The following is a 25,108-nucleotide window of genomic DNA, read 5'->3' as shown; positions in this document are numbered from 1 at the left end:
TGGCGGGCAGCCATAAAGGCGGGGCTAAAGTGTGGCGAGTCGAAGAGACTTAGCAGTTGGCAGGAAAAAAGACAGAAGCGCAAGGAGAGAGCCAACTGTGTAACAGCCCCGACAAACACATTTTTCTGCAGCACCTGTGGAAGAGTCTGTCACTCATGAATTGGCATTTATAACCACTCCAGGCGCTGCTCCACAAACCACTGACCACCTCTCGGCGCTTACCCATTGTCTCTCGAGATAAGGAGGCCAAAGAAGAATTATATTGGGTGATTTCAACTTTCCCAACATTAATTGGGATAGTCATCGTGTTAAGGGCTTAAATGGAGTGGAGTTCTTAAAATGTATACTGGAGAACTTTTTAGCTCAATATGTAGAGGATCCAACAAGGGACGGTGCAGTGCTGGACCTAATTCTGGGGAATGAAACCGGGCAGGTGGTTGATCTGTTGGTTCGGGAGCATTTTGGTGATAGTGACCACAACATGGTACAATTTAAGCTTGTTATGGAGAAAGAAATAGACAAGTTGCAAAAAATGGTTTTGGATTGGGGGAGAGGGAATTTTAGTAAAACAAGGCAGGATCTGGCCAAGGTAGACTGGAAAGAGTTACTTGTTGGGAAATCTACGGAAGAGCAGTGGGGGGCATTCAAAAAGGAAATGGGGAGGGTACAGACCCAACATGTTCCCTTCTAGGGTAATAGGTAGGAGCATCAAGCCCAGAGAACGATGGATGACCAGAAACATTCAGGGTACGATGAGAAGGAAAAGAGAGGCTTTTAGCAAATGCAAGGAGAGCAAATCAATGAAAGCATTAATGGAGTACAGAAAGTGTAGGATGGAGCTTAAGAAAGCAATTAGGAGAGCAAAGAGGGGATATGAGAAAGCTCTGGCTGGTAAAAGTAGGGAAAATCTCAAGATATTCTTTAAGTATATCAATGGGAAGAGGATAACCAGGGAAAGAGTAGGACCCATTAGGGACCAAGGGAGAAATTTGTGGGTGGGGCCAGAGGAAATTAGTTGCGTGTTGAAGGAATACTTCATATCTGTCTTCACCCAAGAGAATGAGGATGTAGATACGGAACTTAGAGAGAGAGACTGTGAGGTTCTTGAGCAAATTGTCACAGGGAGTGACAAGGTATTGGAGGTTTTGGAAGGCTTAAAAGTGGACAAATCTCCAGGTCCGGACAATTTGTGTCCCAGGATGCTGTGGGAGGCGAGGGTGGAGATTGCAGGGGCTCTGACCCTAATTTTTAATTCCTCTCTGGCCACGGGGGAGGTGCCAGAGGACTGGAGAACAGCTAATGTGGTCCCACTATTTAAGAAAGGTTGTAGAGATAAGCCAGGGAACTACAGACCAGTGAGTCTCATGTCAGTGGTAGGGAAACTATTGGAGAAAATTCTGAAGGAGAGAATCTATCACCACTTGGAGAGGCAAAATTTGATTAGGAATAGTCAGGATGGCTTTGTCAGAGGGAGGTCATGCCGAACAAATTTGATTGAATTTTTTGAGCATGTAACCAGGTGTGTAGATGAGGGTAGTGCAGTTGATGTAGTTTACATGGACTTCAGCAAAACCTTTGACAAGGTCCCACATGGTAGACTTATCAAGAAAGCAAATGCACATGGGATACAGGGTAACTTGATTTATTTACTTATTTATTTAGAGATACAGCACTGAAACAGGCCCTTCAGCCCACCGAGTCTGTGCTGACCTTCAACCACCCATTTTATACCAATCCTACTTTAATCCCATATTCCCTCCCACATTCCCACAATTCTCCTACCACCTACCTACACTAGGGGCAATTTACCTTATCAACCTTCAAGTCTTTGGCTGTGGGAGGAAACCGGAGCACCCGGCAGAAACCCACACGGTCACAGGGAGACCTTGCAAACTCCACACAGACAGTACCCAGAATCGAATTGATAAGGTGGATTCAAAATTGGCTTAGCTGTAGGAGACAGAGAGTGATGACAGACGGCTGTTTTAGTGACTGGAGGCCAGTGTCCAGTGGCGTACCACAGGGATCTGTGCTGGGTCCCCTATTGTTTGTCATTTATATAAACGACATAGATGACTGTGTGGGGGGTAGGATCAGTAAGTTCGCGGATGACACAAAGATTGGCCGAGTGGTTAACAGTGAGGTGGAGTGTCTTGGGTTAGAGGAAGATATAGACGGGATGGTCAAATGGGCAGAAAAGTGGCAGATGGAATTTAACCCTGAAAAGTGTGAGGTGATGCAGTTTGGAAGGAGTAATGTGACACGGAAGTATTCAATGAATGGCCTGACACTGGGAAGTTCCGAGGAACAAAGGGACAAAGAACAAAGAACAGTACAGCACAGGAACAGGCCATTCGTTCCTCCAAGCCTGCGCCGATCTTGATGCCTGCCGAAACTAAAACCTTCTGCACTTCCAGGGTCCATATCCCTCTATTCCCATCCTATTCATGTATTTGTCAAGATGCCGCTACCTTGCGTGTTTGTCCATAGATCTCTGAAGGCAGAAGGGCAGGTTAATAGGGTGGTGAAAAAGGTCTATGGGACACTTGCCTTTATCAATCGAGGCATAGATTATAAAAGCAGGGAGGTCATGTTGGAGTTGTATAGAACTTTGGTAAGGCCACAGCTGGAGTACTGTGTGCAATTCTGGTCGCCACATTATAGGAAGGATGTGATTGCATTGGACGGGGTGCAGAGGCGATGCACCAGGATGTTGCCTGGGATGGAACATTTAAGCTATGAAGAGAGTTTAGTTTAGAGATACAGCACTGAAACAGGCCCCTCGGCCCACCGAGTCTGTGCCGACCATCAACCACCCAGTTATACTAATCCTACACTAATCCCACATTCCTGCCACATCCCCACCTGTCCCTTGGTCGGATAGGCTTGGGTTGTTTTCGCTGGAGCAGAGAAGACTGAGGGGTGACCTGATCGAGATGTACATGATTATGAGGGGCATGGACAGGGTGGATAGGGAGCAGCTGTTCTCCTTCGTTGAAGGGTCAGTTGCAAGGGGTCACAAGTTTAAGGTGAGGGGCGGGAAGTTTAAGGGGGATTTGAGGAAGAACTTTTTTACCCAGAGGGTGGTGACAGTCTGGAATGCCCTGCCTGGGAGGGTGGTAGAGGCGGGTTGCCTCACATCCTTTAAAAAGTACCTGGATGAGCACTTGGCACGTCATAACATTCAAGGCTATGGGCCAAGTGCTGGCAAATGGGATTAGGTAGACAGGTCAGGTGTTTTAATGCATCGATGCAGACTTGATGGGCCGAAGGGCCTCTTCTGCACTGTATTATTCTGTGATTCTGAGATCATGGATCCATTGGTTATAATATTCCAAAATTCCCTGGATGCAGGAAAGGTTCCAGTGGATTGGAAAAAAGCTAATATAGCACCCTTATTCAAAAAGGGAAAGAAGTAGAAAGTAGGAAACTATAGACCAGTTAGTTTCACATCTGTCATTGGGAAATTGTTAGAATCCATTATTAAGGAAGTAACAACAGGACATTTAGAAAATCAAAATGCAATCCATCAGAGTCAGCATGGTTTTATGAAGGGTAAATCGTGTTTGACTAATTTGCTAGAGTTCTTCGAAGATGTAACAAGTCAAGTGGATAATGTGGATCCTGTAGATGTAGTATATCTGGACTTCCAGAAGGTATTTGATAAGGTGCCGCACAAAAGGTTAATACACAAGGTAAGATCACATGGGGTTAGGGGCAATTTATTAGCTTGGATAGAGGATTGGCGAACCAACAGAAAACAGAGAGTCGGGATAAATGGGTCCTTTTCTGGTTGACAAGATGTAACTAGTGGGGTGCCACAGGGTTCAGTCCTCGGGCCCCAACTATTTACAATCTATATTAATGACCTGAATGCAGGGATAGAGGGTACTATAGCCAAATTTGCAGTTGACACTAAAATAGGTGGGATAGTAATTTGAAATAAAGAAATAAGAAATTTACAAATGGATATGGATAGGTTCGGTGAATGGGCCAAAATTTGGCAGATGGAGTTTAACGTGGATAAGTGTGAGGTTATCCATTTTGGGCAGAAGAATAGAAAGGCAAATTATTATCTAAATGGAGAGAAACTTCAGAGTGCTTCGATGCAGAGGGATCTGGGTGTCCTTGTGCATGAATCACAGAAAACTAGAATGCAGGTACAGCAGGTAATAAGGAAGACAAATGGAATTTTGGCATTTATTGCTAAAGGAATAGAATATAAGTGTTGCTGCAACTGTACAAGGCATTAGTGAGACCTCACCAGGAGTATTGTGTACAGTTTTGGTCCCTTTAGAAACATAGGAAATAGGATCAGGAGCAGGCCATTCGGCCCTTCGAGCCTGCTCTGCCATTCATTATGATCATGGCTGATCATCCAACTCAGTAACCTGTTCCCGCTTTCGCCCCATACCCTTTGATCCCTTTAGACCCAAGAGCTATATCTAACTCCTTCTTGAAAACATACAATGTTTTGGCTTCATCTGCTTTCTGTGGTAGCAAATTCCACAGGCTCACCACTCTCTGGGTGAAGAAATTTCTCCTCATCTCAGTCCTGAAAGGTTTACCCCGTATCCTCAGACTACGACCCCTGGTTCTGGACTCCCCCACCATCGGGAACATCCTTCCTGCATCTACCCTGTCAAGTCCTGTTAGAATTTTATAGATTACTATGAAATCCTCCCTCACTCTTCTGAACTCCAGCGAATATAATCCTAACTGACTCAATCTCTCCTCATATGTCAGTCCCACCATCCCAGGAATCAGTCTGGTAAACCTTTGCTGCACTCCCTCTATAGCAAGAACATCCTTCCTCAGATAAGGAGACCAAAACTGCACACAATATTCCAGGTGTGGTCTCACCAAAGCCCTGTATAATTGCAGCAAGACATCCCTGCTCCTGTACTCGAATCCTCTCACTATGAAGGCCAACATACCATTTTCCTTTTTTACCGCCTGTTGCACCTGCATGCTTACCTTCAGCGACTGGTGTACGAGAACACCCAGGTCTCGCAGCATATTCCCCTCTCAGTTTATAGCCGTTTAGATAATAATCTGCCTTCCTGTTTTTGCGACCAAAGTGGATAACCTCACATTTATCCACATTATACTGCATCTGCCATGCATTAGCCCACTCACTCAACTTGTCCAAATCACCCTGAAGCCTCTCTGCATCCTCCTCACTACTCACCCTCCCACCCAGTTTTGTGTCATCTGCAAATTTGGAGATATTACATTTAGTTCATCTAAATCGTTAATATATATTGTGAATAGCTGGGGTCCTAGCACCGATCCCTGCCTGCCATTCGGAAAAAGACCCATTTATCCCTACTCTTTGTTTCCTGTCTGCCAACCAATTTTCTATCCATCGCAATACACTACCCCCAATCCCATGCGCTTTAATTTTACACACTAATCTCTTATGTGGGACTTTGTCGAAAGCCTTCTGAAAGTCCAAATAAACCACATCCACTGGCTCCCCCTCATCAACTCGAATAGTTACATCCTCAAAGAATTCTAGTAGATTTGTCAAGCATGATTTCCCTTTCGTAAATCCATGCTGACTCTGCCCGATTCTACCACTGTTCTCTAAGTGCTCTGCTATAAAATCTTTAATAATGGACTCTTGAGGAAGGATGCAGTTCCATTGGAGTTCAGAGGATTAGTTCACTAGATTGATTCCAGAGATGAGGGGTTTGTCTTATGAAGGGAGATTGAGCAGTTTAGGCCTTTACTCTCCAGAGTTTAGAAGAATGAGAGGTGCTAAATGAGTACTTTGCATCAGTATTCACCAAAGAAAAGGACTTGGTGGATGATGAGCCTAGGGAAGGGAGTGTAGATAGTCTCAGTCATCTCATTATCAAAAAGGAGGAGGTGTTGGGTGTCTTGCAAAGCATTAAAGTAGGTAAGTCCCCAGGGCCTGATGGGATCTACCCCAGAATACTGAGGGAGGCAAGGGAAGAAATTGCTGGGGCCTTGTCAGAAATCTTTGCATCCTCATTGGCTACAGGTGAGGTCCCAGAGGACTGGAGAATAACCAATGTTGTTCCTTTGTTTAAGAAGGGTAGCAAGGATAATCCAGGAAATTATAGGCCGGTGAGCCTTACATCAGTGGTAGGGAAATTATTAGAGAGGATTCTTCAGGACAGGATTTACTCCCATTTGGAAACAAATGGACTTATTAGCGAGAGGCAGCATGGTTTTGTGAAGGGGAGGTCGTGTCTCACTAATTTGATTGAGTTTTTTGAGGAAGTGACAAAGATGATTGATGAAGGAAGGGCAGTGGATGTTGTCTATATGGACTTCAGTAAAGCCTTTGACAAGGTCCCTCAAGGCAGACTGGTACAAAAGATGAAGTCACATGGGATCAGAGGTGAGCTGGCAAGATGGATGCAGAACTGGCTCAGTCATAGAAGACAGCGGGTAGCAGTGGAAGGGTGCTTTTCTGAATGGAGGGATGTGACTAGTGGTGTTCCGCAGGGATCAGTGCTGGGACCTTTGCTGTTTGTAGTATATATAAATGATTTGGAGGAAAATGTAGCTGGTCTGATTAGTAAGTTTGCGGACGACACAAAGGTTGGTGGAGTTGCGGACAGTGATGAGGATTGTCAGAGGATACAGCAGGATATAGATCGGTTGGAGACTTGGGCGGAGAAATGGCAGATGGAGTTTAATTCGGACAAATGTGAGGTAATGCATTTTGGAAGGTCTGATGCAGGTGGGAAGTAGACAGTAAATGGCAGAACCCTTAGGAGTATTGACAGGCAGAGAGATCTGGGCGTACAGGTCCACAGGTCACTGAAAGTGGCAACGCAGGTGGATAAGGTAGTCAAGAAGGCATACGGCATGCTTGCCTACATCGGTCGGGGCATAGAGTATAAAAATTGGCAAGTCATGCTGCAGCTGTACAGAACTTTAGTCAGGCCACACATGGAATATTGCGTGCAATTCTGGTCACCACACTACCAGATGGAGGTGGAGGCTTTGGAGTGGGTACAGAACAGGTTTACCAGGATGTTGCCTGGTCTGCAGGGCATTAGCTATGAGGAGAGATTGGATAAACTCGGATTGTTTTCACTGGAACGATGGAGGTGGAGGGGTGACATGATAGAGGTTTACAAAGTTATGAGTGGCATGGACAGAGTGGATAGTCAGAAGCTTTTTCCCAGGGTGGAAGAGTCAGTTACTAGAGGACATAGGTTTAAGGTGCGAGGGGCAAAGTTGAGAGGGGATGTGCGAGGCAAGTTCTTTACACAGAGGGTGGTGAGTGCCTGGAACTTGTTGCGGGGGGAGGTGGTGGAAGCAGGTACCATAGAGACGTTTAAGAGGCATCTTGACAAATACATGAATAGGATGGGAGTAGAGGGATACGGACCCCGGAAGTGCAGAAGGTTTTAGTTTAGGCAGGCATCAAGATCGGCGCAGGCTTGGAGGGCCGAATGGCCTGTTCCTGTGCTGTACTGTTCTTTGTTGTTGAGAGGAGATCTAATCAAGGTATATAAGATGATTAAGGGGTTTGACAAAGTAGACGTAGAGAGGATGTTTCCTCTGGTGGGGCAATCCAGAATGAGAGGTCATAGTTTTAGGATAAGGGGTAGCAGATTTAAAACAGAGATGAGGAGAAATTACTTCTCTCAAAGGGTCGTGAGTCTGTGGAATTCACTACCCCAGAGAGCGGTGGATGCGGGACATTGAGTAAATTTAAGGAGGCGATAGACAGATTTATAATTCGTAAAAGTTTGAATGGTTATGGAGAACGGGCGGGAAAGTGGAGTGGAGGCCGAGATGAGATCAGCCATGATTGTATTGAATGGCGGAGCAGGCTTGAGGGGCTGAATTGCCTACTCCTGCTCCTAGTTCTTATGTTCTTATGTAATGCTGGGGACTTCAGGAGGAGGCCGAGATGGATCATCAACTCGGCACTTCTGGCTGATGATTGTTGCAAATGCTTCATCCTTATCTTTTGCACTGATGTGCTGGGCTCCCCCATCATTGAGGATGGGGATATTTGTGGAGCCTCCTCCTGTCAGTTGTTTTATTGTCCATCACCATTCACGGTTGGATGTGGCAGGACTGCAGAGCTTAGATCTGATCCATTGATTATGGGGTCACTTAGCTCTATCGCATGCTGCTTACGCAGTTTGGCATGCAGATAGCCCTGTGTTGCAGCTTCACCAGGTTGACACCTCATTTTGAGGTATGCCTGGTGCTGCTCCTGGCATGCTCTCCTGCACTCTTCATTGAAACAGGGTTGGTCTCCTGGCTTGATGGTAATGGTAGAGTGGGGGATATGCCGGGCCATGAGGTTACACATTGTGGTTGAGTACAATTCTGCTGCTGCTGATGGCCCACAGCGCCTCATGGATGCCCATTTTTGCATTGCCGGATCTGTTTGAAATCTATCCCATTTAGCACGGTGATAGTGCCACACAACACAATGGATGGTATCCTCAATGTGAAGGCGGGACTTCGTCTCCACAAGGACTGTGCGGTGGTCACTCCTACCAATACAGTCATGGACAGATGGATCTGTGGCAGGCAGATTGGTGAGGATGAGGTCAAGTGTATTTTTCTCTCTTGTTTGTTCCCTTACCACCTGGCGCAGACCCAGTCTAGCAGCTATGTCCTTTAGGACTCGGCCAGCTCGGTCAGTCGTGGAGCTACCGAGCCACTCTTGGTAATGGACATTGAAGTCCCCCACCCAGAGTACATTCTGCACCCTTGCCACCCTCAGTGCTTCCTCCAATTGGTGTTCAACATGGACAAGCACTGATTGATCAGTTGAGGGAGGGGAGGTGGGGGTAAGCTGGTAATCAGCAAGACGTTTCCTTGCGCATGTTTGACCTGATGCCATGAGACTTCATGGGATCCAGAGCCGGTGTTGAGGACATGATATTATGAGGAACAAAGAAATGGCTGACCAACTAAATGCATACTTTGGTTCTGTCTTCACAAAGGAGGACACGAATATCATTGCAGAAATGTTGGGGAATATAGGGTTTAATGAGAGAGAAGAACTGAAGGAAATCAGTATTAGTAGAGAAATGGTGTTGGGGAAATTGATGGGATTGAAGGCCGATAAATCCCCAGGGCCTGATGGTATGCATCCCAGAGTACTTAAGGAAGTGGCCCTAGAAATAGTGGATGCATTGGTGGTCATCTTCCAAGATTCTATAGACTGTGGAACAGTTCCTACAGATTGGACGGTAGCTAATGTAACCCCACTATTTAAAAAGGGAGGTCGAGAGAAAGCAGGGAATTATAGACCAATCAGCCTGATGTCGGTAGTGGAGAAAATTCTCGAGTCCATTATCTAAGATTTTATAGCAGAGCACTTGGAGAACAGTGGTAGAATTGGACAGAGTCAGCATGGATTTACGAAAGGGAAATCATGCTTGACAAATCTACTAGAATTCTTCGAGGATGTAACTTGTAGAATTGATGAGGGGGAGCCAGTGGATGTGGTTTATTTGGACTTTCAGAAGGCTTTCAACAAAGTCCCACATAAGAGATTAGTGTGTAAAATTAAGGCGCATGGGATTGGGGGTAGTGTATTGCGATAGATAGATAATTGGTTGGCGGACAGGAAACAAAGAGTAGGAATAAACGGGTCTTTTTCCGAGTGGCAGGCAGTGACCAGTGGGGTACCGCAGGGATCAGTGCTCGGACCCCAGCTATTCACAATATATATACTAATGATTTAGATGAGGGAACTAAATGTAATATCTCCAAATTTGCAGATGACACAAAACTGGGTGGGAGGATGAGTTGTGAGGAGGATGCAGAGAGGCTTCAGGGTGATTTGGACAAATTCAGTGAGTGGGCAAATGCATGACAGATGCAGTATAATGTAGATAAATGTGAGGTTTGGTAGCAAAAACAGGAAGGCAGATTATTATCTGAATGGCTATAAACTGAGAGAGGGGAATATGCAGCGAGACTTGGGTGTTCTCATACACCAGTCGCTGAAGGTAAGTATGCAGGTCCAACAGGCGGTAAAAAAGGCAAATGGTATGTTGGACTTCATAGCGAGAGGATTCGAGTACAGGAGCAGGGATGTCTTGCTGCAATTATACAGGGCCTTGGTGAGGCCACACTTGGAATATTGTGTGCAGTTTTGGTCTCCATATCTGAGGAAGGATGTTCTTGCTATAGAGGGAGTGCAGTGAAGGTTTACCAGACTGATTCCTGGGATGGTGGGACTGACGTATGAAGAGAGATTGAGTCGGTTAGGATTATATTCGCTGGAGTTCAGAAGAGTGAGGGGGGAATCTCATAGAAACCTATAAAATTCTAACAGGACTTGACAGGGTAGATGCAGAAAGGATGTTCCCGATGGTGGGGGAGTCCTAGTCTGAGGATACGGGGTAAACCTTTCAGGACTGAGATGAGGAGAAATTTCTTCACCCAGAGAGTGGTGAACCTGTGGAATTCGCTACCACAGAAAGCAGATGAGGCCAAAACATTGTATGTTTTCAAGAAGGAGTTAGATATAGCTCTTGGGGCGAAGGGGATCAAAGGATATGGGGGGAAAGCGGGAACAGGTTACTGAGTTGGATGATCAGCCATGATCATAATGAATGGCGGAGCAGGCTCGAAGGGCCGAATGGCCTACTCCTGCTCCTATTTCTATATTTCTATGACTCCCAGGACAACTCTCTCCCAACTATATACCACTGTGCAGCAGCCTCTGCTGGGTCTGTCCTGTCCCATCAGCTGTTGCTTGACTAGTCTGTGAGACAGCTGTTCCATTTTTGACACCAGCACCAAAATTTTAGTGAGGAGGACTTTGCAGGGTCAACAGGGCTGGATTTGCTGCTGTTGTTTCCAGTGCTTAGGTCAATGCCGGGTGTTCCGTCCAGTTTCATTGCTTTTTTTAGTCTTTGTAGCAGTTTGATACAACTGAGTGTCTTGCTCAGTCATTTCAGAGGACAAGTAAGAGTCAACCACATTGCTGTGGGTCTGGAGTCACCTTTAGGCCAGGCCAGACCAGGTAAGGAGGGCAGGTTTCCTTCCCTAAAGGACGTTAGTTAACCAGATGGTTTTTACAACAGTCACCAATGGTTTCATGATCACTACCTGACTAGGTTTTTGATTCCAGATTTATTAACTGAATTCAAGTTCCACTATCTGCTGTGGTGGGATTTGAACCTCTGTCTCCAGGGCAGTACCCTGGGTCTCTGGGTTATTCATCTGATGACATTACCACTACACCACCACCTCTCTAATAGAGATGTACAACATTATGACAGGCTTAGATAAGTTAGTCAAAGAAAAGCTGTTCCCATTAACAAATGATGCAAGGACGAGGGGACCCAGATTGAAGGTTTTGGGCAAGAGATGCAGGGGGAATGTGAGGAAGCACTTAATTACACAGCTGGTCGTAATGACCTGGAACTTGCTCGCCACAAGGGTGCTGGAAGCGGAGACGATCAATAACTTCAAAACGAAGTTGGATGGGCACGTGAGAGAAATCGACTTGCAGGGCTACAGCGATTGGGCCGGGGAGTGGGGCTGACGGCGCAGCTCCGTAGAGAGTTGGCATGGACTCGACGGGCCAAATGGCCTCCTTCTGTGCCTAAAATGACTTGATGACTCACAGTCTCTCTCCACTCAGTGTCCAGTCTGCTTATTATATCACTGACCCCTCACTCTCTCTCCACCCAGTGTCCGGTCTGATTATTGTGTCACTGACCCCTCACTCTCTCTCCACCCAGTGTCCGGTCTGATTATTGTGTCACTGACCCCTCAGTCTCTCTCTCCACCCAGTGTCCAGTCTGATTATTGTTTCACTGACCCCTCAGTCTCTCTCTCTCCACCCAGTGACCAGTCTGATTATTGTATCACTGACCCCTCAGTCTCTCTCCACCCAATGTCCAATCTGATTATTGTATCACTGACCCCTCAGTCTCTCTCTCCACCCAGTGTCCAGTCTGATTATTGTATCACTGACCCCTCAGTCTCTCTCTCCAAGCAGTGCCCAGTCTGATTATTGTATCACTGACCCCTCAGTCTCTCTCTCCACCCAGTGCCCAATCTGATTATTGTATCACTGACCCCTCAGTCTCTCTCTCCAAGCAGTGCCCAGTCTGATTATTGTATCACCGACCTCTCAGTTTCTCTCTTCACCCAGCGTCCAGTCTGATTATTGTATCACTGACCCCTCAGTCTCTCTCTCTCCACCCAGTGTAAAGTCTGATTATTGTATCACTGACCCCTCAGTCTCTCTCTCCACCCAGTGCCCAATCTGATTATTGTATCACTGACCCCTCAGTCTCTCTCTCCAAGCAGTGCCCAGTCTGATTATTGTATCACCGACCTCTCAGTTTCTCTCTCCACCCAGTGTCCGGTCTGATTATTGTGTCACTGACCCCTCACTCTCTCTCCACCCAGTGTCCGGTCTGATTATTGTGTCACTGACCCCTCAGTCTCTCTCTCCACCCAGTGTCCAGTCTGATTATTGTTTCACTGACCCCTCAGTCTCTCTCTCTCCACCCAGTGTCCAGTCTGATTATTGTATCACTGACCCCTCAGTCTCTCTCCACCCAATGTCCAGTCTGATTATTGTATCACTGACCCCTCAGTCTCTCTCCACCCAGTGTCCAATCTGATTATTGTATCACTGACCCCTCAGTCTCTCTCTCCACCCAGTGTCCAGTCTGATTATTGTATCACTGACCCCTCAGTCTCTCTCTCCAAGCAGTGCCCAGTCTGATTATTGTATCACTGACCCCTCAGTCTCTCTCTCCACCCAGTGCCCAATCTGATTATTGTATCACTGACCCCTCAGTCTCTCTCTCCAAGCAGTGCCCAGTCTGATTATTGTATCACCGACCTCTCAGTTTCTCTCTTCACCCAGTGTCCAGTCTGATTATTGTATCACTGACCCCTCAGTCTCTCTCTCTCCACCCAGTGTCCAGTCTGATTATTGTATCACTGACCCCTCAGTCTCTCTCTCCACCCAGTGTCCAGTCTGATTATTGTATCACTGACCCCTCAGTCTCTCTCTCCACCCAGTGCCCAGTCTGATTATTGCATCACTGACCCCTCAGTCTCTCTCTCTCCACCCAGTGTCCAGTCTGATTATTGTATCACTGACCCCTCAGTCTCTCTCTCTCCACCCAGTGTCCAGTCTGATTATTGTATCACTGACCCCTCAGTCTCTCTCTCTCCACCCAGTGTCCAGTCTGATTATTGTATCACTGACCCCTCAGTCTCTCTCCACACAGTGTCCAGTCTGATTATTGTATCACTGACCCCTCAGTCTCTCTCTCCACCCAGTATCCAGTCTGATTATTGTATCACTGACCCCTCAGTCTCTCTCTCTCCACCCAGTGTCCAGTCTGATTATTGTATCACTGACCCCTCAGTCTCTCTCTCTCCACCCAGTGTCCAGTCTGATTATTGTATCACTGACCCCTCAGTCTCTCTCTCCACCCAGTGTCCAGTCTGATTATTGTATCACTGACCCCTCAGTCTCTCTCTCTCCACCCAGTGTCCAGTCTGATTATTGTATCACTGACCCCTCAGTCTCTCTCTCCACCCAGTATCCTGTCTGATTATTGTATCAGTGACCCTTCAGTCTCTCTCTCCACCCAGTGTCCAGTCTGATTATTGTATCACTGACCCCTCAGTCTCTCTTCACCCAGTGTCCAGTCTGATTATTGTATTACTGACCCCTCAGTCTCTCTCTCTCCACACAGTGCCCAGTCTGATTATTGTTTCACTGACCCCTCAGTCTCCCTCCACCCTGTGTCCAGTCTGATTATTGTTTCACTGACCCCTCAGTCTCCCTCCACCCTGTGTCCAGTCTGATTATTGTATCACTGACCCCACAGTCTCTCTCTCCACCCAGTGTCCAGTCTGATTATTGAATCACTGACCCCTCAGTCTCTCTCTCCACCCAGTGTCCAGTCTGATTATTGTATCACTGACCCCTCAGTCTCTCTCTCCACCCAGTGTCCAGTCTGATTATTGTATAACTGACCCCTCAGTCTCTCTCTCCACCCAGTGCCCAGTCTGATTATTGTATCACTGACCCCTCAGTCTCTCTCTCCACCTAGTGCCCAGTCTGATTATTGTATCACTGACCCCTCAGTCTCTCTCTCTCCACCCAGTGTCCAGTCTGATTATTGTATCACTGACCCCTCAGTCTCTCTCTCCACCTAGTGCCCAGTCTGATTATTGTTTCACTGACCCCTCAGTCTCCCTCCACCCTGTGTCCAGTCTGATTATTGTTTCACTGACCCCTCAGTCTCTCTCTCCACCCAGTGTCCAGTCTGATTATTGTTTCACTGACCCCTCAGTCTCTCTCCACCCAGTGTCCAGTCTGATTATTGTCTCACTGACCCCTCAGTCTCCCTCCACCCTGTGTCCAGTCTGATTATTGTTTCACTGACCCCTCAGTCTCTCTCTCCACCCAGTGTCCAGTCTGATTATTGTATCACTGACCCCTCAGTCTCTCTCCAACCAGTGTCCAGTCTGATTATTGTATCACTGACCCCTCAGTCTCCCTCCACCCTGTGTCCAGTCTGATTATTGTATCACTGACCCCTCAGTCTCTCTCTCCACCCAGTGTCCAGTCTGATTATTGTATCACTGACCCCTCAGTCTCCCTCCACCCTGTGTCCAGTCTGATTATTGTATCACTGACCCCTCAGTCTCTCTCTCCACCCAGTGTCCAGTCTGATTATTGTATCACTGACCCCTCAGTGTCTCTCTCTCCACCCAGTGTCCAGTCTGATTATTGTTTCACTGACCCCTCAGTCTCTCTCTCCACCCAGTGTCCAGTCTGATTATTGTTTCACTGACCCCTCAGTCTCTCTCTCCACCCAGTGTCCAGTCTGATTATTGTATCACTGACCCCTCAGTCTCTTTCCACCCTGTGTCCAGTCTGATTATTGTATCACTGACCCCTCAGTCTCTCTCTCCACCCAGTGTCCAGTCTGATTATTGTATCACTGACCCCTCAGTCTCTTTCCACCCTGTGTCCAGTCTGATTATTGTATCACTGACCCCTCAGTCTCTCTCTCCCACCAGTGTCCAGTCTGATTATTGTATCACTGACCCCTCAGTGTCTCTCTCTCCACCCAGTGTCCAGTCTGATTATTGTATCACTGACCCCTCAGTCTCTCTCTCCACCCAGTGTCCAGTCTGATTATTGTATCACTGACCCCTCAGTCTCTCTCTCCACCCAGTGTCCAGTCTGATTATTGTATCACTGACCCCTCAGTGTCTCCCTCTCCACCCAGTGTCCAGTCTGATTATTGTTTCACTGACCCCTCAGTCTCTCTCTCCACCCAGTGTCCAGTCTGATTATTGTATCACTGACCCCTCAGTCTCTATCTCCACCCAGTGTCCAGTCTGATTATTGTCTCACTGACCCCTCAGTCTCCCTCCACCCTGTGTCCAGTCTGATTATTGTTTCACTGACCCCTCAGTCTCTCTCTCCACCCAGTGTCCAGTCTGATTATTGTATCACTGACCCCTCAGTCTCCCTCCACCCTGTGTCCAGTCTGATTATTGTTTCACTGACCCCTCAGTCTCCCTCCACCCTGTGTCCAGTCTGATTATTGTATCACTGACCCCTCAGTCTCTCTCTCCACCCAGTGTCCAGTCTGATTATTGTATCACTGACCCCTCAGTGTCTCTCTCTCCACCCAGTGTCCAGTCTGATTATTGTATCACTGACCCCTCAGTCTCCCTCCACCCTGTGTCCAGTCTGATTATTGTTTCACTGACCCCTCAGTCTCCCTCCACTCTGTGTCCAGTCTGATTATTGTATCACTGACCCCTCAGTCTCTCTCTCCACCCAGTGTCCAGTCTGATTATTGTATCACTGACCCCTCAGTGTCTCCCTCTCCACCCAGTGTCCAGTCTGATTATTGTTTCACTGACCCCTCAGTCTCTTTCCACCCTGTGTCCAGTCTGATTATTGTATCACTGACCCCTCAGTCTCTCTCTCCACCCAGTGTCCAGTCTGATTATTGTATCACTGACCCCTCAGTGCCTCTCTCTCCACCCAGTGTCCAGTCTGATTATTGTATCACTGACCCCTCAGTCTCTCTCTCCACCCAGTGTCCAGTCTGATTATTGTATCACTGACCCCTCAGTCTCTCTCTCCACCCAGTGTCCAGTCTGATTATTGTATCACTGACCCCTCAGTGTCTCCCTCTCCACCCAGTGTCCAGTCTGATTATTGTTTCACTGACCCCTCAGTCTCCCTCCACCCTGTGTCCAGTCTGATTATTGTATCACTGACCCCTCAGTCTCTCTCTCCACCCAGTGTCCAGTCTGATTATTGTATCACTGACCCCTCAGTGTCTCTCTCTCCACCCAGTGTCCAGTCTGATTATTGTATCACTGACCCCTCAGTCTCTCTATCTCCACCCATTGTCCAGTCTGATTATTGTATCACTGACCCCTCAGTCTCTATCTCCACCGAGTGTCCAGTCTGATTATTGTATCACTGACCCCTCAGTCTCTCTCTCCACCCAGTGTCCAGTCTGATTATTGTATCACTGACCCCTCAGTCTCTCTCTCTCCACCCAGTGTCCAGTCTGATTATTGTATCACTGACCCCTCAGTCTCTCTCTCCACCCAGTGTCCAGTCTGATTATTGTATCACTGACCCCTCAGTCTCTCTCCACCCAGTGTCCAGTCTGATTATTGTATCACTGACCCCTCAGTCTCTCTCTCCACCCAATGTCCAGTCTGATTATTGTATCACTGACCCCTCAGTCTCTCTTTACCCAGTGTCCAGTCTGATTATTGTATCACTGACCCCTCAGTCTCTCTCTCCACCCAGTGTCCAGTCTGATTATTGTATCACTGACCCCTCAGTCTCTCTCTCCACCCAGTGTCCAGTCTGATTATTGTATCACTGACCCCTCAGTCTCTCTCCACCCGGTGTCCAGTCTGATTATTGTATCACTGACCCCTCAGTCTCTCTCTCCACCCAGTGTCCAGTCTGATTATTGTATCACTGACCCCTCAGTCTCTCTCTCCACCCAGTGTCCAGTCTGATTATTGTATCACTGACCCCTCAGTCTCTCTCTCCACCCAGTGTCCAGTCTGATTATTGAATCACTGACCCCTCAGTCTCTCTCCACCCAGTGTCCAGTCTGATTATTGTGTCACTGACCCCTCAGTCTCTCTCTCCACCCTGTGTCCAGTCTGATTATTGAATCACTGGCCCCTCAGTCTCTCTCCACCCAGTGTCCAGTCTGATTATTGTATCACTGACCCCTCAGTCTCTCTCTCCACCCAGTGTCCAGTCTGATTATTGTATCACTGACCCCTCAGTCTCTCTCTCCACCCAGTGTCCAGTCTGATTATTGTATCACTGACCCCTCAGTCTCTCTCCACCCAGTGTCCAGTCTGATTATTGTATCACTGACCCCTCAGTCTCTCTCTCCACCCAGTGTCCAGTCTGATTATTGTATCACTGACCCCTCAATCTCTCTTCACCCAGTGTCCAGTCTGATTATTGTATTACTGACCCCTCAGTCTCTCTCTCTCCACACAGTGCCCAGTCTGATTATTGTTTCACTGACCCCTCAGTCTCCCTCCACCCTGTGTCCAGTCTAATTATTGTTTCACTGACCCCTCAGTCTCCCTCCACCCTGTGTCCAGTCTGATTATTGTATCACTGACCCCTCAGTCTCTCTCTCCACCCAGTGCCCAGTCTGATTATTGTTTCACTGACCCCTCAGTCTCTCTCTCCACCCAGTGTCCAGTCTGATTATTGTTTCACTGACCCCTCAGTCTCTCTCCACCCAGTGTCCAGTCTGATTATTGTCTCACTGACCCCTCAGTCTCTCTCCAACCAGTGTCCAGTCTGATTATTGTCTCACTGACCCCTCAGTCTCTCTCTCCACCCAGTGTCCAGTCTGATTATTGTCTCACTGACCCCTCAGTCTCTCTCTCCACCCAGTGTCCAGTCTGATTATTGTATCACTGACCCCTCAGTCTCTCTCTCCACCCAGTGTCCAGTCTGATTATTGTATCACTGACCCCTCAGTCTCTCTCCACCCAGTGTCCAGTCTGATTATTGTATCACTGACCCCTCAGTCTCTCTCTCCACCCAGTGTCCAGTCTGATTATTGTATCACTGACCCCTCAATCTCTCTTCACCCAGTGTCCAGTCTGATTATTGTATTACTGACCCCTCAGTCTCTCTCTCTCCACACAGTGCCCAGTCTGATTATTGTTTCACTGACCCCTCAGTCTCCCTCCACCCTGTGTCCAGTCTGATTATTGTTTCACTGACCCCTCAGTCTCTCTCTCCACCCAGTGCCCAGTCTGATTATTGTTTCACTGACCCCTCAGTCTCTCTCCACCCAGTGTCCAGTCTGATTATTGTATCACTGACCCCTCAGTCTCTCTCTCCACCCAGTGTCCAGTCTGATTATTGTATCACTGACCCCTCAGTCTCTCTCTCCACCCAGTGTCCAGTCTGATTATTGTTTCACTGACCCCTCAATCTCTCTCCACCCAGTGTCCAGTCTGATTATTGTCTCACTGACCCCTCAGTCTCTCTCCAACCAGTGTCCAGTCTGATTATTGTCTCACTGACCCCTCAGTCTCTCTCTCCACCCAGTGTCCAGTCTGATTATTGTATCACTGACCCCTCAGTCTCTCTCCACCCGGTGTCCAGTCTGATTATTGTATCACTGACCCCTCAGTCTCTCTCTCCACCCAGTGTCCAGTCTGATTATTGTATAACTGACCCCTCAGTCTCTCTCTCCACCCATTGTCCAGTCTGATTATTGTATCACTGACCCCTCAGTCTCTATCTCCACCCAGTGTCCAGTCTGATTATTGTATCACTGACCCCTCAGTCTCTCTCTCCACCCAGTGTCCAGTCTGATTATTGTATCACTGACCCCTCAGTCTCTCTCTCTCCACCCAGTGTCCAGTCTGATTATTGTATCACTGACCCCTCAGTCTCTCTCTCCACCCAGTGTCCAGTCTGATTATTGTATCACTGACCCCTCAGTCTCTCTCCACCCAGTGTCCAGTCTGACTATTGTATCACTGACCCCTCAGTCTCTCTCTCCACCCAATGTCCAGTCTGATTATTGTGTCACTGACCCCTCAGTCACTCTCTCCACCCTGTGTCCAGTCTGATTATTGTATCACTGACCCCTCAGTCTCTCTCTCCACCCAGTGTCCAGTCTGATTATTGTATCACTGACCCCTCAGTCTCTCTCCACCCGGTGTCCAGTCTGATTATTGTATCACTGACCCCTCAGTCTCTCTATCTCCACCCATTGTCCAGTCTGATTATTGTATCACTGACCCCTCAGTCTCTATCTCCACCCAGTGTCCAATCTGATTATTGTATCACTGACCCCTCAGTCTCTCTCTCCACCCAGTGTCCAGTCTGATTATTGTATCACTGACCCCTCAGTCTCTCTCTCTCCACCCAGTGTCCAGTCTGATTATTGTATCACTGACCCCTCAGTCTCTCTCTCCACCCAGTGTCCAGTCTGATTATTGTATCACTGACCCCTCAGTCTCTCTCCACCCAGTGTCCAGTCTGATTATTGTATCACTGACCCCTCAGTCTCTCTCTCCACCCAATGTCCAGTCTGATTATTGTGTCACTGACCCCTCAGTCTCTCTCTCCACCCTGTGTCCAGTCTGATTATTGTATCACTGACCCCTCAGTCTCTCTCTCCACCCAGTGTCCAGTCTGATTATTGTATCACTGACCCCTCAGTCTCTCTCCACCCGGTGTCCAGTCTGATTATTGTATCACTGACCCCTCAGTCTCTCTCTCCACCCAGTGTCCAGTCTGATTATTGTATCACTGACCCCTCAGTCTCTCTCTCCACCCAGTGTCCAGTCTGATTATTGAATCACTGACCCCTCAGTCTCTCTCCACCCAGTGTCCAGTCTGATTATTGTGTCACTGACCCCTCAGTCTCTCTCTCCACCCTGTGTCCAGTCTGATTATTGAATCACTGACCCCTCAGTCTCTCTCCACCCAGTGTCCAGTCTGATTATTGTATCACTGTCCCTTCAGTCTCTCTCTCCACCCAGTGTCCAGTCTGATTATTGAATCACTGACCCCTCAGTCTCTCTCTCCACCCAGTGTCCAGTCTGATTATTGTATCACTGTCCCCTCAGTCTCTCTCTCCACCCTGTGTCCAGTCTGATTATTGAATCACTGACCCCTCAGTCTCTCTCCACCCTGTGTCCAGTCTGATTATTGTATCACTGACCCCTCAGTCTCTCTCTCCACCCTGTGTCCAGTCTGATTATTGTATCACTGACCCCTCAGTCTCTCTCTCCACCCAGTGTCCAGTCTGATTATTGTATCACTGACCCCTCAGTCTCTCTCCACCCGGTGTCCAGTCTGATTATTGTATCACTGACCCCTCAGTCTCTCTCTCCACCCTGTGTCCAGTCTGATATTGTATCACTGACCCCTCAGTCTCTCTCTCCACCCAGTGTCCAGTCTGATTATTGTATCACTGACCCCTCAGTCTCTCTCCACCCGGTGTCCAGTCTGATTATTGTATCACTGACCCCTCAGTCTCTCTCTCCACCCAGTGTCCAGTCTGATTATTGTATCACTGTCCCCTCAGTCTCTCTCTCCACCCTGTGTCCAGTCTGATTATTGAATCACTGACCCCTCAGTCTCTCTCCACCCTGTGTCCAGTTTGATTATTGAATCACTGACCCCTCAGTCTCTCTCCACCCAGTGTCCAGTCTGATTATTGTATCACTGTCCCTTCAGTCTCTCTCTCCACCCAGTGTCCAGTCTGATTATTGAATCACTGACCCCTCAGTCTCTCTCTCCACCCAGTGTCCAGTCTGATTATTGTATCACTGTCCCCTCAGTCTCTCTCTCCACCCTGTGTCCAGTCTGATTATTGAATCACTGACCCCTCAGTCTCTCTCCACCCTGTGTCCAGTCTGATTATTGTATCACTGACCCCTCAGTCTCTCTCTCCACCCTGTGTCCAGTCTGATTATTGTATCACTGACCCCTCAGTCTCTCTCTCCACCCAGTGTCCAGTCTGATTATTGTATCACTGACCCCTCAGTCTCTCTCCACCCGGTGTCCAGTCTGATTATTGTATCACTGACCCCTCAGTCTCTCTATCTCCACCCATTGTCCAGTCTGATTATTGTATCACTGACCCCTCAGTCTCTATCTCCACCCAGTGTCCAGTCTGATTATTGTATCACTGACCCCTCAGTCTCTCTCTCCACCCAGTGTCCAGTCTGATTATTGTATCACTGACCCCTCAGTCTCTCTCTCTCCACCCAGTGTCCAGTCTGATTATTGTATCACTGACCCCTCGGTCTCTCTCTCCACCCAGTGTCCAGTCTGATTATTGTATCACTGACCCCTCAGTCTCTCTCCACCCAGTGTCCAGTCTGATTATTGTATCACTGACCCCTCAGTCTCTCTCTCCACCCAATGTCCAGTCTGATTATTGTGTCACTGACCCCTCAGTCTCTCTCTCCACCCTGTGTCCAGTCTGATTATTGTATCACTGACCCCTCAGTCTCTCTCCACCCAGTGTCCAGTCTGATTATTGTATCACTGACCCCTCAGTCTCTCTCTCCACCCAATGTCCAGTCTGATTATTGTGTCACTGACCCCTCAGTCTCTCTCTCCACCCTGTGTCCAGTCTGATTATTGTATCACTGACCCCTCAGTCTCTCTCTCCCCCCAGTGTCCAGTCTGATTATTGTATCACTGACCCCTCAGTCTCTCTCTCCACCCAGTGTCCAGTCTGATTATTGTATCACTGACCCCTCAGTCTCTCTCTCCACCCAGTGTCCAGTCTGATTATTGTATCACTGACCCCTCAGTCTCTCTCTCCACCCAGTGTCCAGTCTGATTATTGAATCACTGACCCCTCAGTCTCTCTCCACCCAGTGTCCAGTCTGATTATTGTGTCACTGACCCCTCAGTCTCTCTCTCCTCCCTGTGTCCAGTCTGATTATTGAATCACTGACCCCTCAGTCTCTCTCCACCCAGTGTCCAGTCTGATTATTGTATCACTGTCCCTTCAGTCTCTCTCTCCACCCAGTGTCCAGTCTGATTATTGAATCACTGACCCCTCAGTCTCTCTCTCCACCCAGTGTCCAGTCTGATTATTGTATCACTGTCCCCTCAGTCTCTCTCTCCACCCTGTGTCCAGTCTGATTATTGAATCACTGACCCCTCAGTCTCTCTCCACCCAGTGTCCAGTCTGATTATTGAATCACTGACCCCTCAGTCTCTCTCCACCCTGTGTCCAGTCTGATTATTGTATCACTGTCCCCTCAGTCTCTCTCTCCACCCAGTGTCCAGTCTGATTATTGTATCACTGACCCCTCAGTCTCTCTCTCCACCCAGTGTCCAGTCTGATTATTGTATCACTGACCCCTCAGTCTCTCTCCACCCAGTGTCCAGTCTGATTATTGTATCACTGACCCCTCAGTCTCTCTCTCCACCCAGTGTCCAGTCTGATTATTGTATCACTGACCCCTCAGTCTCTCTTCACCCAGTGTCCAGTCTGATTATTGTATTACTGACCCCTCAGTCTCTCTCTCTCCACACAGTGCCCAGTCTGATTATTGTTTCACTGACCCCTCAGTCTCCCTCCAGCCTGTGTCCAGTCTGATTATTGTTTCACTGACCCCTCAGTCTCCCTCCACCCTGTGTCCAGTCTGATTATTGTTTCACTGACCCCTCAGTCTCTCTCTCCACCCAGTGCCCAGTCTGATTATTGTATCACTGACCCCTCAGTCTCTCTCTCTCCACACAGTGCCCAATCTGATTATTGTATCACTGACCCCTCAGTCTCTCTCTCTCCACACAGTGCCCAATCTGATTATTGTTTCACTGACCCCTCAGTCTCCCTCCACCCTGTGTCCAGTCTGATTATTGTATCACTGACCCCTCAGTCTCCCTCCACCCTGTGTCCAGTCTGATTATTGTTTCACTGACCCCTCAGTCTCCCTCCACCCTGTGTCCATTCTGATTATTGTTTCACTGACCCCTCAGTCTCTCTCCACCCAGTGTCCAGTCTGATTATTGTTTCACTGACCCCTCAGTCTCTCTCTCCACCCAGTGTCCAGTCTGATTTTTGTTTCACTGACCCCTCAGTCTCTCTCCACCCAGTGTCCAGTCTGATTATTGTTTCACTGACCCCTCAGTCTCCCTCCACCCTGTGTCCAGTCTGATTATTGTTTCACTGACCCCTCAGTCTCTCTCTCCACCCAGTGTCCAGTCTGATTATTGTATCACTGACCCCTCAGTCTCTCTCCAACCAGTGTCCAGTCTGATTATTGTCTCACTGACCGCTCAGTCTCCCTCCACCCTGTGTCCAGTCTGATTATTGTCTCACTGACCCCTCAGTCTCCCTCCACCCTGTGTCCAGTCTGATTATTGTTTCACTGACCCCTCAGTCTCCCTCCACCCTGTGTCCAGTCTGATTATTGTATCACTGACCCCTCAGTCTCTCTCTCCACCCAGTGTCCAGTCTGATTATTGTATCACTGACCCCTCAGTGTCTCTCTCTCCACCCAGTGTCCAGTCTGATTATTGTATCACTGACCCCTCAGTCTCCCTCCACCCTGTGTCCAGTCTGATTATTGTTTCACTGACCCCTCAGTCTCCCTCCACCCTGTGTCCAGTCTGATTATTGTATCACTGACCACTCAGTCTCTCTCTCCACCCAGTGTCCAGTCTGATTATTGTATCACTGACCTCTCAGTGTCTCCCTCTCCACCCAGTGTCCAGTCTGATTATTGTATCACTGACCCCTCAGTCTCTATCTCCACCCAGTGTCCAGTCTGATTATTGTATCACTGACCTCTCAGTGTCTCCCTCTCCACCCAGTGTCCAGTCTGATTATTGTTTCACTGACCCCTCAGTCTCTTTCCACCCTGTGTCCAGTCTGATTATTGTATCACTGACCTCTCAGTGTCTCCCTCTCCACCCAGTGTCCAGTCTGATTATTGTATCACTGACCTCTCAGTGTCTCCCTCTCCACCCAGTGTCCAGTCTGATTATTGTTTCACTGACCCCTCAGTCTCTTTCCACCCTGTGTCCAGTCTGATTATTGTATCACTGACCCCTCAGTCTCTCTCTCCACCCAGTGTCCAGTCTGATTATTGTATCACTGACCCCTCAGTGTCTCTCTCTCCACCCAGTGTCCAGTCTGATTATTGTATCACTGACCCCTCAGTCTCTCTCTCCACCCAGTGTCCAGTCTGATTCTTGTACCACTGACCCCTCAGTGTCTCCCTCTCCACCCAGTGTCCAGTCTGATTATTGTTTCACTGACCCCTCAGTCTCCCTCCACCCTGTGTCCAGTCTGATTATTGTATCACTGACCCCTCAGTCTCTCTCTCCACCCAGTGTCCAGTCTGATTATTGTATCACTGACCCCTCAGTCTCTCTCTCCACCCAGTGTCCAGTCTGATTATTGTATCACTGACCCCTCAGTCTCTCTCTCCACCCAGTGTCCAGTCTGATTATTGTATCACTGACCCCTCAGTCTCTCTCTCTCCACCCAGTGTCCAGTCTGATTATTGTATCACTGACCCCTCAGTCTCTATCTCCACCCAGTGTCCAGTCTGATTATTGTATCACTGACCCCTCAGTCTCTCTCTCCACCCAGTGTCCAGTCTGATTATTGTATCACTGACCCCTCAGTCTCTCTCTCCACCCAGTGTCCAGTCTGATTATTGTATCACTGACCCCTCAGTCTCTCTCTCTCCACCCAGTGTCCAGTCTGATTATTGTATCACTGACCCCTCAGTCTCTCTCTCCACCCAGTGTCCAGTCTGATTATTGTATCACTGACCCCTCAGTCTCTCTCTCTCCACCCAGTGTCCAGTCTGATTATTGTATCACTGACCCCTCAGTCTCTCTCTCCACCCAGTGTCCAGTCTGATTATTGTATCACTGACCCCTCAGTCTCTCTCTCTCCACCCAGTGTCCAGTCTGATTATTGTATCACTGACCCCTCAGTCTCTCTCTCTCCACCCAGTGTCCAGTCTGATTATTGTATCACTGACCCCTCAGTCTCTCTCCACCCAGTGTCCAGTCTGATTATTGTATCACTGACCCCTCAGTCTCTCTCTCCAC

This window comes from Heterodontus francisci, chromosome 1 (assembly GCF_036365525.1).
Source record: "Heterodontus francisci isolate sHetFra1 chromosome 1, sHetFra1.hap1, whole genome shotgun sequence".
In the NCBI taxonomy this organism is placed as follows: Eukaryota; Metazoa; Chordata; class Chondrichthyes; order Heterodontiformes; family Heterodontidae; genus Heterodontus; species Heterodontus francisci.
Note: the sequence above shows the minus strand (reverse complement) of the source record.